The following is a 12,994-nucleotide window of genomic DNA, read 5'->3' on the forward strand; positions in this document are numbered from 1 at the left end:
GTTTCCATTGAGTCTAGAACAGAGTCCTATCACAGTAGGTACTCTGTAAGTGTTGATTAACTGACAAAAAAAAAAAAAAAAGGAAAGTAAAAGTATCAATGGCCAAGATCCAACAGGCAAGTTAATTACCCAGAGGGGTGAGTTAGAGCTCCTGGTGGTGCAATGGAGCAGAAACTTGCAAAGAGTAGCTGATTACTTTAAGAACTATTAACCCTTGCCTTTAACTTGCATCACATAGAGGCAAAAATGGGGTGGGAGCTCAGCCTGGACATCCCCACACTGACATTGAAGTTCACCTCAATAACCTTTTTCTAAGATAGGAGGATTTTCCTAAAAGATTTTGCAACTTATTACACATTTTACTCATTTTACTGACTTTCTAGCACCAGGAAGTTATAAGAAGACAGACTTTTGATCAAATAAAAACAACAGAAATGACTTTAACAACAGTAAAATGGCTTAATGTGTCTTAAGACACAGCGTGGTCTCCCTCGTTGAAAGAATTCAAATGGAGTGTGGAAGTCTTATCAGGGATGAACAAGAGCCTGTGGTAGGATGTAGAATTAAGTAATCTGCAAAATCTCTTCATGTAAAATCCCCCAATTCTATAAACTCCAACTAGTTCAAACTGAAATGTCAATGTCTGATGGTATGATTCACCAGCCCTTGAAGTTTCATAGTACAATGAAAATACGTAATTTTCAAAAAGGCCTTCTTTAACCCCTTATTAGTATTTCATTTACTGAGGGGGGAAAATAGAAAAAAGTCTCATTCCCTATGGCTGACTCTCAAGGAAATGGCCTAGAGGATAAGGAACAAGTAAGGTATTAGGAGGAAATGAGAAAATGATGGAAAGATCTGGATCATGTGCTCAAAATTTCCTTGATTGATGGTTAAATAAATGATCTTACAAATTACCTGAAACATAAGGTACTTAAGTGATCATTAGTTTGATAACAAGGGATGCAGGTGATATTAATATGTTCATTATCAGGGCATTGTAAAAATATACTTATTCAATCAATTTAGAAATCAAAACAGGAATCACGCTAGGTCCTTTGGATATACAGATAATTAGAATTGGGCTCATCATCAAGATAGTCACAGTCTCAGAGTTCTGGCCAAGATGGAGGCGTAGGTAGATACGCTTCGCCTCCTCACACAACCAAAAGAAGGATAACAACCAATTTAAAAACAAAAAACAACCAGAACTGCCAGAAAATCAACCTGTATGGAAGTCTGACAACCAAGGAGATAAAGAAGAAACATTTACCCATACCAGTAGGAGGGGTGGAGACGGGCAGCCAGAGCGGAGAGGTGGTGGCTGGAGGTCCAGGGCAGGTGAGGTGGTGCCTCGCAGATTGGAATATCCCACATCCATGTGCAGATAAGCCAGAAGGAACAAATGGGGAGCAAGACAGTCCATGCAACCCAGGATTCCAGAGTGGGAAAGTGAAGCCTCAAAACTTCTGACTGTAAAAATCTGAAGGGGTTGTAGTGGCAGGAGAAACTCCCAGCCTCACAGGAGTTTTCATTGGAGAGACCACAGGGTCCTGGAATATATACAAAACCACTCAACCTGGGAATCAGCTCCAAAAAGACCCAATCTGCTTGTGGGTAGCGGAGGAAGTGACTGAAAGCCAGCAGAGAGTTGAGCAAGTGGCATTGTTCCCTCTTATACAGAGACACAGTGTTCCCTCTTATACCTCCCCCAATACAGAGCCCCAATGTAGTGATGTGGGTTGCCACGTCCTGGAGAATACTTAAGGCTCCGACCCTTACTATGTAACAGGTGCACCAAGAAAAAATAATATGGCCCAAATGAAGAACAGATCAAAACTACGAAAAAGAATTAAGTGACAGGGAGACAGACAACCTATATGATAAGGAGTTCAAAACACTGATAATCAGGATGCTCAGAGAAAAGATTGAGTATGGTCGCAAAATAAAGGAAGAAATGAAGGCTATACAAAGTAAAATAAAGAAAAATACACAAGGAAACAACAGTGAAGGGAAGGAAACCAGGACTCAAATCAATGACTTGGATCCAAAGGAAGAAATAAACACTCGACTGGAACAGAATGAAGAAACAAGAATTCAAAAAAATGAGGAGAAGCTAAGGAACCTCCAGGACAACTTTAAAGGTCCCAACACCCAAATCATAGGGGTGCCAGAAGGAGAAGAGGAAGACCAAGAAATTGAAAACTTATTTGAACAAATAATGAAGGAAAACTTCCCCAATCTGGTAAAGGAACTAGATGGGCAAGTCCAGGATACTCAGAGAGCCTCAAAGAAGTTGAATCCAAGAAGAAACACACCAAGGCACATCATAATTAAATTATCCAAGATTAAAGATAAGGAGAGAATCTTAAAAGCAGCAAGAGAGAAGGAGTGGGTTACCTACAAAGGAGTTCCCATAAGACTGTCAGCTGATTTCTCAAAAAAAAATAAAATAAAATAAAATTTAAAAAAACCTTACAGGCAAGAAGGGGCTGGAAAGAAGTAATCAAAGTCATGAAAGGCAAAGACCTACATCCAACATTAGTCTATCCAGCAAAGCTATCATTTTGAATGGAAGGGCAAATAAAGTACTTCCCAAATAAGGTCAAGTTAAAGGAGTTCATCATCACCAAGCCCTTATAACATGAAATGTTAAAGGGACTTATCTAAGAAAAAGAAGATGTTCAAAACTATGAATAGTAAAATGACAACAAACTCACAACTATCAATAACTGAACCTAAAAAACAAAATCTAAAACTAAGCAAACAACTAGAACAGGAACCTATCACAGAAATGGAGATCACATGGAAGGTTATCAGTGAGGAGGGGGAGGCGGAGAATGGGGGAAAAAGGCATAGGGATTAAGAAGCACAATTGGTAGGCACAAAATAGACAGGGGGAAGGTTAAGAACAGTATAGGAAATGGGGAAGCCAAAAAACTTATATGTATGACCCATGGACATAAACTAAGTTTGGGGGTGGTAATGCTGGAGGGAAGGGGGTTCAGGGCAGACGGGGATAAAGGCGAGAAAAAAAATGAGACAACTGTAATAGCATAATCAATACTTATACTTGAAAAATATACATGGTCTAGTGGCTAGTCATATACCAAAAATCACCCAGAATATTACAATGCTTCCCAGGGTACCTTGAGTATAAAAGTGTCTCTGGCACATAATAGTCACTAAATAAATATTTCTTAAATAAACAAAGTGCTAAAATGGGAACACAGACGTAATCTTGGGGAAGTGGAAGTACTAAGCCTAACTGAGAGACTTGGAAGTGTGCTTTAAAATGGAAGCAGTGTTGGAATGGACTTCTAAAGTTAGGCTGGAATTTCACAACATAAGAGATGAAGAAGAACAACAACAGCAGTAGAATTCTGAGTGAAGGTACCACTATGTGCAAAAGGTCTGGATATTTAAAAGTGCATGGGCATTAAAACAGGAGCAAAGATTTCATCAGAACTGGACCATCAGATAAGATGAGGTTACCTGGTGAGGGGTCTCGAATAGCATGGAGACTGGATTTTTAGTTGAAATGCACCATTGAATTATTTGCACATGATTAGGCGCTGCACTGGTCACAGGGAATAGGGATTAAATCTGTCTAACTCAGCAAGAGGGTGGCCCTCACAACCACTATATTTCCTTTCATTTGAGTTTCCTCCAGGCCATCTGGGCTACTCTGAAACTCCCATCAGCATAAGGTTCCCTTTCATATACTAACAATATGGAAGTGTGCTCAGACCTATTGTATTGGATTGTGCTTCAGATCTTATCATTGTTATGTTAGGGAAATAAAGGCTGGAGCATGGCAATCTCTTGCTTATAATTAAGAATGATCTCTGTAGACTGCTGAGTACATTGCAAACCCCTTAACATAGTTACTCCCACCCAAACTTTTGATGTCTCATTCTCAACCATAGCCCCTGTGTATGTTAAGTCTGTATATCGCTTCTTTTTTTCAATGATGAAAAAAATAAGTGTCAAGGGAAAATGTATTTCACAAATCAAAATCCTTCTCACATCTCACAAAAATAAGTAGTTATTTTTTCCTACCCTGGTTTATTATAAACAGGGGCTTCTATCATGGTTTTTCTATTGACAAATCTAGAGGCCTTTTATTACAAGCTGAACCACATAAGTGAGGACCGATGAGTAATTGTGTCCTCTGTTTCCTGGACTCTGGACAGTCATTCATAAGTATGAATAAAACAAGGTGCATACAGAGAGCCCAGATGCAGATGTAAGGGTGAGTCCTTTCAAAAGAAGAAAATCCTGTCTTCTGGGCAGGGTATAGGCACCCAGAACTCCCCTGAGCTCCAGTCTTTTTCTTTTATTAGAAGAAACAGTACATTTCTGGTTTAATCTCTCTAATTAAATAGCAACTCCTTCCACAGCTCTGGAGGTGGTTAAATCCGAAAGCAATAAAACCCCGGATTCCTTCACTCAAAGAATCTCCCTAGTTATCTGTCTTCTAGGTCACATATCACAGGAGAGACCCTTAGGGCTGAATTTTTAAAAGACAACTGGGCTTTTTCCTGTGAAGATGACAGGTGTGTTATGTATTACATTGGACAATGACATAAGAATTTCCAGCATGAAAGATTCCTCCTACCCCGTCCTACCCTCTTGAAGTGATCAAAGGCTTAAAGAATATTCATGCCCAATCCCTTAATGGTGCTGAAATACATGTGGAGGAGATACTTAGGAGATTTTTTTTAAAAGGGCTGTGAGTAAAGTTCGCATTGTCGAAGCTCAGTAAAGCTTGCATTTTGGATGGTGTCTTGAAATGAAGAAAAAACTTCAGGATTGATTGGGTCTGCAATTGCCAGGAAGTTGAAACTTTTCCTAAGTTCTCTTGGATTGTTCATGGACCTTCACTTCAGATCCGCCCTTATTACATTGCTCCTTACAGTTTTTCCTGCCTTCTGACAGCAGGTTAGGACTTCCTTTTACATGCTCTTACATTCGCCAGTGTCCTTGCCTAGTACGCAGGTAGGCTTTAAACTTCTTGAAGGCAGAAACTCTGTCTTGTCTGCCAGCATCAAACACATGAAATGTGGTGAGTACTTGAATTTTCCTTGACAAATGAAATATTAAATAAGTTGATGGTATCCATAATGATTTAGGTAGGGTTTTTTTTTATTATTATTATTAACTATCGTTATTTCTAACATGGTATGAGAGGAGAACTCAGTTCTACTCCACACATAAAAAGTTCAAAAGATTGGCTGGTATTCATGGAAGGCAGGCTAAAAAAATTTTTTTAGGATTTTGAGTGGTCCCAGCTTTTTTTGTCTGCCTACAATCCTATGATTGCCATAATTGAGGGAATTAAAAAAAAAAACTTTAAAAGATGCATATTTGGAATTTCTGTCTTTATTTCTGTATTTTAAGAAGTTTAAAAAATTGTATAGATTTCCATATCTCGAGATAAAGCTTCTACTGCACCTAAAATTTTTCCTATTGTCATTAATAATTAAATTTTCTGGCTACAGGAAGATTCCACTTTTTTTGTGGTTATATCCGGTTAAGTGGAATTATCCCCCAGAGAACCTTCTGCACCTTTTGAATCTCTGTCAACACACTTGATGATCAAAATTTTAGAGCTAGAAACAATTTAGAGAAAATGTATTTAAAATATCCAATTTTAGAGATGAGCAAAATGAAAAACATAGATGCCATCTAGTTGACTAAAGTTCACAAAGTTACTTCTAGCTAAGCCACTACTGAAACTCAATGCCCCACGATGTCCAGTGGTTAGGAAGCTGTGGAGAGTTTAATGAGTCTGAACCAGATGCACTTGGATAAAATGCTTCCGTTACACTAAGGCCAAAGTCTCCAATGTGGTCCCCAAGCCCTATGTCCCCAGGCCTCCCCCTCTTCTCACCCTCCTCCCATCTCTTGTTACATTTTGTGTCCCTGTCATGCTGGTTTTCCACTGTCATTGGAGAAATCTTAATCACTAGTCACCCAGACCAGCAAACATGCTCTGGGCAGAAACCGCCCTCAATGCCTTTCCTGAGCTACTCAATGCTCAGTCATCAATTAGGCTTCAATATACGAATCAGTTTCTCAGTAAGGTATTCCATTAACTCTGTTGTTTCCAAACACTTTCATATTGTGGTATGTCTAGAAAATGATAAAAAGAAACAAGACACTGAAGTAAAATGAGAAGCTGCTTAGAGTAGGGACAATTGTTTCTGGATCTCCATCCAGCCTGAGTCCTACCCAGTCACACTGAGGGCAACGGAATCAAACTTTGGGCACAGCTGTGACTAATGTGTACCCCACCCTGCAGAGGCAGGCAATATGGCTAACCCCTCATCTCTTTCTAGCAGGTGCAAACCAAACCATCCTGTCTTAGTACATCTCGTACCTCTTAACGTGTTATAGAGTCAGGACTTTTCCTTTAGGCCGTTAGTCTCATAGAGGCAAGGCCAGTGTACTGTGTACTGTTTTAGATCTAGAAACCTTACATTCTTAGTATTTGTTGACTAGGTTAACAATAGCTCCAAATACCCAGGCCCCCCCAATGAATACATGGAAGAGGTGGAATATAAACCCAGGGATGTCTAGATTTAGAAACAATGTATTTAAAACTGTACTATGTTTCCTCTGCAAAAACATTTATCAACATTATGTGGCAAACAATAAAATACAGTTTCAATACAAAAATTTTTAAAGATGGCTATCCTTCAGTTACTTTGGAATTTTGCATAACCAGGAAATCCCATCTGTGAATATCTATAGCCCTCAATATACACTTGTAGCAGTCAGTTTTGCTTTCTCCTGTGTCCCAGGTCATGTGCTCTGCCACACATCTTCAAAAATGTGTGTTGTGAATAACTCACTAGGCGTGCACTTCTGTCCACCAGTAATTGGACTTTATTTATATTTTTATTGTTTAAAGATTTCATTTATTTATTTGTAGAGAGAGGGGAAGAGAGGAGAAAGAGAGGGAGAGAAACATCAATGTGTGGTTGCCTCTCATGCGCCCCCCTCCTGGGGACTTGGCCCACAACCCAGGCATGTGCCCTGACTGGGAATCAAACTGGTGACCCTTTGGTTCACAGGCTGTCACTCAATCCACTGAGCCACAGCAGCCAGGGCAGTAATTGGACTTTATTAATATAAGTCACCACTAGGAGACACTCACTTTATTGGAGCTTACTCCCAGAGCTATTTCTTAGCCCTGTTATAAAGTATGGAAAGTTTACTCTTTTTGCACCCTCTCCATCCCTACTTTTTTGCACCATTTCTGTTGAGGACAGGTCTTCTCTGGAGCCTAAACCACATTGTTCCCATCCGTCCTACCTGTACTCTCTTGCTCTCTAAACCCTGCTATGAGTACACAAAGAAACCTCTATGTCGGGGTATAGATGGCTGATTGACATAAAACATACAGTATTTTTAAAGGACACATGAAAAAGATGATGGTTAATACAAAGATGTAAAATAGACTGAGATCTATTATGGACTTGGGCTCAGTGTGGACACCAGTTTGGGGATTCATTTTGAGGCTCAGGGTTGTCTCCCTAATGCCTGTCAAATCAAACGGCACCAGCGGCTGGCCGCCAGGGGCCACGTCAGTGCTGTGCTTATCCTGGAGATAATAAAACACCTAACCCACATTCCCTAGACTCTTTGACAACGTGCAGACTCATTGTTTTTCCTTCTTTGTCTTGCTCACTTTCAAATTCCCTTTTACAGTTCAATTAAGCTCCTTTTGGACTCTGAGGAGTTAAAGAGCTTCTCTAAAGAATCATGACAGAAATGAGGACGAGAAGAAAAAAATTCCTTTGAAGAAAACTTTTTCTGCCTTCTTTTATCCCATAGAATCCCAGCTGTATCCATACTCTCTGTCTATATATACACATGTAGGAAAAGGGTGAAGATGGATATTAGCATGGGCACAAAAATATTCCCTGGGGAAATAAGGTAACTTTAATAAAGGCTGTTATGTTTGGGGATGAGCATATGTGTGTGAGAGAGAAAACAAAACAACCCAGAAACAGGAGAGATAAAAAAAAATTAAGACAAAGAAAAAAGAAGAGAAGAAAGGGAGATGAAGGAGGGATGGAAGGAACGAGGGAAGAATGGGGGAGAGGAGGCAGAGGGAGAGGTCAGCACCAGCTCCCCAGAGATTCCCCTAATGGTGAATTTATAATAAGAAGATAAGTCTGCTAAATGATTTACCGCTAATCCCATAGAAAGAGCAGGAGGAGGTGAAGGAACAAAGGTTTACAGTCCCTTTGGAGATTTGTTTCATCTGCACATCAGCCTGCAATTAATGGCCATTTAGCTGTTGTTCTCCTGCTGGACACTGGTGGATTGATTCAGTAAATAAAAGTGACAGAGTGGTGTCCCGTGGAGGCAGGCAGCAGAGTCCCTGCACCTGTTATTTGTGAATCTCCACTTGCCAGGTCGTTGACCTTTAGAAGCTGGTGAAAATTAATAAGTGAAAGCACAAAGCTGCTTGTTTTTAAAAAATGTGGCCGAAGGGCCCAGGCAGCAGTTAGGCTGTCCTTCTTAGGAACTGGCCAGTAGCCTCTGAAAAGATATCGCTTCTCCATTTTCAGACCAACAGCATCATGGGAGGTGAGACTGCTTGCTAGTCAAGCGCCTCCCAGCCACTCTCACCATGTGGTCCAAGAAGGACCAGCGAAGTGAAAATTGTGGAGATCCTTTGAAGTGGAAAGCCACAGTGCATCCTGCCAGTTGGGCTTTGGCCTGCCCTGTTCTTCCCGAGGCTGTTGGGGGGCAACAGGGGAGGGTGGTGAGTGGCCCATCCAAACTGGGCTGGCGCATCCGAGCAGCTGTGCTTGGCATGGCTATCTGGTGAGCAACAGCTGCAGTGGGTAACTGATCATTTGCAAATAGTTAATGACAGATTTGTCCTTTGTGTTCACTGCCATAGAGGGGAGGGAAAAAATGGCTTCTGCTACTGCGATCGCTGCTGTTACTAAGGTTGTATTGAAAGTGATAGGAAGGTCAAGCAAAGTTAACAGGGTTTGCGCTTCCTTGGGGCAGGCTGCCTTCAGACCCTAGGCTGTGGGCAGACCACGGTGGTCAAGGAACATGAGACCTGTACAGCCTGAATCTGGATGCACCAGCCCAGTGTACTTTTACTTTCTTCTTTATTTCTCTTACACCCATTTTTTGTAACCTGGCTTTTTGTTATGTGTTTTTCAGTAAATTGCAGTCATTTAGCAAGCATAATTAGCCTTTGTTTGCTATGCAGATGAGGAAAAACCTGGATTTGGTTGAGCTACTGAGCATTAAATAGTGCACTCAATTCACCTATGAGTGTTATTTGTGGGATTATAAAAGACACCTGCCCTAACATGCCCCTAAATAGAATTGTGCGTTATCAATGCACTCATTTGAGTTAAGGCATCTCAGATTTAAAGAGTACTCCTCAATTTTGTTTAACTGTTATTCTATTACAGTTGTCCCGGTTCCCCCCGCCCCCCACCTTTGCTCTCCTCTGCCCAGCCCACCCCTGCTCCCACAGTCCATCTCCACACTGCTGTCCATGTCTATGGGCCATCCATACGTGGTCTTTGACTAGTCCCTTCCCCTTCTTTCCACCATTGTCTCCCTTTAAATACCTAATTCCACTGGGGCATAACTCACTTGTTTTGTTGTAATACACCTAATCTATCACCAGGTGCTAGAGACCCTGTACCCAGACATGTGCTGAATCTGGCCACTTCCGTTTCCACTGCTTTAAACGAGCGAGTGGAGCCGTCCTTGTGTCTTGCCTTTATTTCACATTATATCCCCAACGGGTCTCACGTTTTCCTTAATTATCCCTTGTCATCTTTCTCCACCAGAAACCAGAGTCATCTTTGAAATCAAATCATGCCACCTGCTGAAAACTCTCCAGCAGTTTTTCCAAGCACTTAGAATAACATCCAAATTACTTACCTTGACCTGCAGCCCTGAATGTACACCCTCCATCTCCACACACTCACTATTTTGTAGCCTCTCACAGGTTTTCTGGCTTTTGCTTTAACATGAGAAGCGTGGTCCTACCTCAGCAACTTCGATCTTGCTGCTTCCTTTTCCCCTGGAACTCTTCCCAAGATCTCTACTTGGCTGATGCTTTTACATTGTGGTCTCATCTCCAACTTCATCCTAGAGAACAGGCCTTCCCCAACTACCCTGTGTAAAGTAGACTTTTTTCCTCCCTGCAGTCACTCTTACAATGCCCTGGTTCTCTGCATATCTGTCACTGAGAAAAATACTCTCTATATAGTGGGGTTCAGTATGTCCTATTTGAATACAGAAACTAAGATAATTAGGAAAATTACTTATTAGTGTTTAAGAAAACTGACACTGAAGGATGGAGGAAAGAATTAATTCTTCTGATAGAAAGTAACCATGGGAAAGGGAAAGAGGAAGATGTAGGATATGGAATTTACGAGGAGCTGGGTGTTCAGGGGGCCTGGCCATGCACTACAGGGACAGGGAGAAGCCCTGGAAGTCCAGGGGCCTTTGGGACAGATACGTGAGGTATGAAAGGGCATAAAAAGCGAGAAGTCAGAGGAAATAACATGTGAGAGAGAAATAGGAACTAACTTTCTTTTCAGAGTTTTAAAGTTTTCTTTAAAGTTTTAAAATTTAAAGAAGTTATAAAGTACTACAGGTTTGGTTTTTTTTTTCAGCGAGAGTTATTTAATGTGTACTGGATATGAGTGTAGGGCAATTAGTCAGTCGTTACTAAGCCAGGATAAACACTCTCCAGGGTCTTAACATTGTGAAAATATCCAAGTTGTTCTCCAGACTTCTTCAGTTCCCCAATTCCTATGTTCATTAATGTCATTAGCAGCCAACAGTTTAAAAAGGCACAGGCTCATAAACCTCGTCCCAAGCCAAGAAGGAAGGGACCATTTCGTGGCCTACAAGTAGCTCAACTGCATCATCTGCCCCAAAGTGCCCTTGAAGGTGGGATCCGGTTTCCTAGTTCGCTGATGCCAGATGGGTTATGGAACCCCAGAGAACGTGAGAAGTATCTCTGTGAGCCACAGAGCCTAATACCTGGTAATTATCAAGGCCAACTCAAGAATATTTATAGGTAGAAAAGTAATTTCTTAAAAACCCAAATCAGTTGAGGGCTGAACCGGTATGAAAACTGAGTAGGCAGTTACCTGTGCAATGCAATATCTTCTATGTAATAAATTCTTCAACCTTACCATCGCCACAGACACAGTGACACGCCACACCCTCACACCCACACATTTCCACATCAAATAGCCTTTGTGATCGTATCACGAGTCCCGTAGGGATCCTGGGAATCTGGAGGTTTGTATTTGGCTCTAGAATGTTCAAAGGCTTTATCAACCTCAGGTCATCAGGGAGTTGTTTTGAAAGTAGCTGAGGTGTAGACACAGTGAACCAACGCAGGGGGATGAGATCCAATAATTTTCCAGGAGGAAATATATTCCAAAGTATGGCAGGAAATAAACAGTCCTAAAGTTTCTTTCATAAGTCACGAGGTGTAGGGGGGGTTGCTAAAAATGGGCATTTCTACCAAGTTTCCAGATGATGCGGATGCTATTGTTTTCTAGGTTCCAGCCTTTAAAAATCACTTGGCCCTAGTCCCTCTCCCTAATTTGACAAATGAACTAACTTAAGTCTAGAAAAATTTAAAGGTTCTGAAAAGATTTAAGTATTTGCAGAATAAAAGTATTTTTTCTGCAAATATTTATCAACCACTCACTGGTGCCAAATGTTCCTGCTACCTGTCGCATTAGCAGAATGTGGCACGGTGACAGTCCAGAGTATTGAGGGGATATTGTACTTGTGCCAAGTGCCCTTACGGTCATGTTCAGAGGACTTTTGCACATCTTTCAGGTTAAGGAGGAGCGATCTGGCACCCAGTGACTGACCCCAGTGGCCGGGCATCCTCCCACTGAACCATCTGCCAAGAGGCATGGCCGGGCCCTGCCTGCTCTGGCTCTACAGCATTCTCCTTTCTTGGATGCCTTCTTCTCAGGCAGGGAATTTGGCTGGCAAAGAAACTTTGTTTAAGTTTCTCTTTGTAAACACCGGCCTTCCTTTTTATTATAGCAAACTTGTTCAGAAAATTCTGTTAAAAGCTGAGAATGTGACTCAGATCCCCAGGTGTGTGACTACTTCCTTCCATGAAGGTAACTGTGGAATGACTTGCCCAGCAGCTGGACAACCTGGGGTGCTCGAATTGGCCCCTGGTAAGGAGAACACTAAGGCAAGGTTTTGGTCAGGAGAGCTTATGCCCAACTAGGGAGATTGCTTCTAAACAGGCTTCACTGTGCGGTCTCCTATTAGGATGATTCCAGACAACAGGTCAATTATTTCTCACTCAGATGCCGAAACCAGTGGAAAGGAGAGATCAAAGGGTTACAGCAAGAGGTTAATGACTGAAATAAGTTTAACAAATACAGGGGGGAAAATTGTTCTCTTTACACAGCATGGAGTCAACCCCTAAGAGTCACTTGAAGAATAGGTCACAGAGTCAAATACTGCAGAGCTGTGCTGTAGAAGGGCTTGGCAACTTTATATGAATAATGGTGTTTATATAATATGATGGGTTTGAGCTGGAAGCCAAGGGCTATAGAGATCAACAGTAAGTACTGACCCCACCACCCGTGAAAGAGTCTTATTGCTTTTTGACCCAAGTGGGAAGCTCAGTGTCCATGCAGGCTTATTTCCAGATCTGCATTAATCTTCTCTCATTATCCCAGCTTCCTTTCTGATTAGCCAGGGGTCAAAGAACCTGGACTTGTACATGCTGACTATCTGGCCTACTGACATGCATGGCAGGGGCAGAGCCGTCTTCAGACCTGAGTTAGGAAAAGCCCCTCTTCGATGTCCTCATGGGCTTTAACTCCAGTGACAAATTGCAGGGTCAAGATCCGCTGACTGGAAGGAGGTGAGGTTCTTTACAAAAGTCTTCCAGAGCAAATGCGTTTGCATGACAATCTGACATAACTGCTCACAT

This window comes from Desmodus rotundus, chromosome 10 (genome assembly GCF_022682495.2).
Source record: "Desmodus rotundus isolate HL8 chromosome 10, HLdesRot8A.1, whole genome shotgun sequence".
Taxonomy (NCBI): Eukaryota; Metazoa; Chordata; class Mammalia; order Chiroptera; family Phyllostomidae; genus Desmodus; species Desmodus rotundus.